Source organism: Melampsora larici-populina (genome assembly GCF_000204055.1).
Source record: "Melampsora larici-populina 98AG31 unplaced genomic scaffold MELLAscaffold_19, whole genome shotgun sequence".
Lineage (NCBI taxonomy): Eukaryota > Fungi > Basidiomycota > Pucciniomycetes > Pucciniales > Melampsoraceae > Melampsora > Melampsora laricis-populina.
The window spans coordinates 1,259,513-1,260,559 of record NW_006768783.1 but is presented as its reverse complement, the minus strand read 5'-3'; positions in this window follow the sequence as shown (position 1 = coordinate 1,260,559).

Genomic DNA, 1,047 nt, shown 5'->3' with positions numbered 1-1,047 from the left:
TGATTGGAGTTCGATTGGCACTTTCAGCCAACCTCTGTAGTCGCTCCCTCGACCGCCGGCACGCATTGTTTCCTCAGAAGGTATTGGACCCAGGCTCAAGTCGTAGCCGTAGTTCGCCTTGAACGGTGAGATACCTGTAGAAGTGTGCGTGCTGTTATTGTAAGCAAACTCCGCTGGAGGCAATAAGTCCACCCAATCGTCTTGGTGATAGGATACAAAGTGTCGCAAATACTGCTTGACCACCTTGTTTGCAATTTCAGACTGTCCATTGGTGCGTGGGTGATAAGCCGTGGATGGAAGTAACTTGACACCTAATCTTTTGTTGAGCTGAGAGGTGATTTTTGAGACAAAAACACTACCTCTATCAGAGACAATAGTTTTCGGAGTACCGTGTAACCTCCACACTTCTCTCATCATTGTATCAGCCAGTTGCTCCGCTCCGTCCGTTTCTTTGCATGGTACAAAGTGTGCCATTTTGGTGAGTCTGTCGATTACAGTTAAGATGCTGTCTTTCCCTTGAGATACCGGAAGTCCTGTTATTAAATCATAACTGATATCTGTCCAAGGACCTGCGGGTATTGGTAAAGGTTGGAGAGACCCAAAGGGCTTCATCAGCGATGGTTTAACTCTTTGACGTGAAGTACACCCGTCGACATATTTATTAATGAATAATTTCATTCCCGGCCATGTATACTTCCGCTTCACCAACATAAGTGTCTTTTTTCGTCCTGGATGACCCGCGAGTTTACTGTCGTGATAAATGCGAAGTAGGTTAGTTTTGAGTTCTTCGTTATCAGGTACTACCACCCTTCCTCCCTTGTACAGCACTCCGTCGTTCAGCTGGTACTCCGCCAAGGCTTCTTTCATCTTGATTGAAACGGGGTTCGAGACGGCTTCAATTATTTCGCATAAGTTCTTGTCAGATTGAGTTAAACTACGTATTTTGGATACTAAGTCACTGTTGGAATTGAGTTCCACTTGTTCCTCCTCTATCTCATTGGCTTCAGCGTCGATACCCATAACATCAATTGAAACCACTCAGCTGCT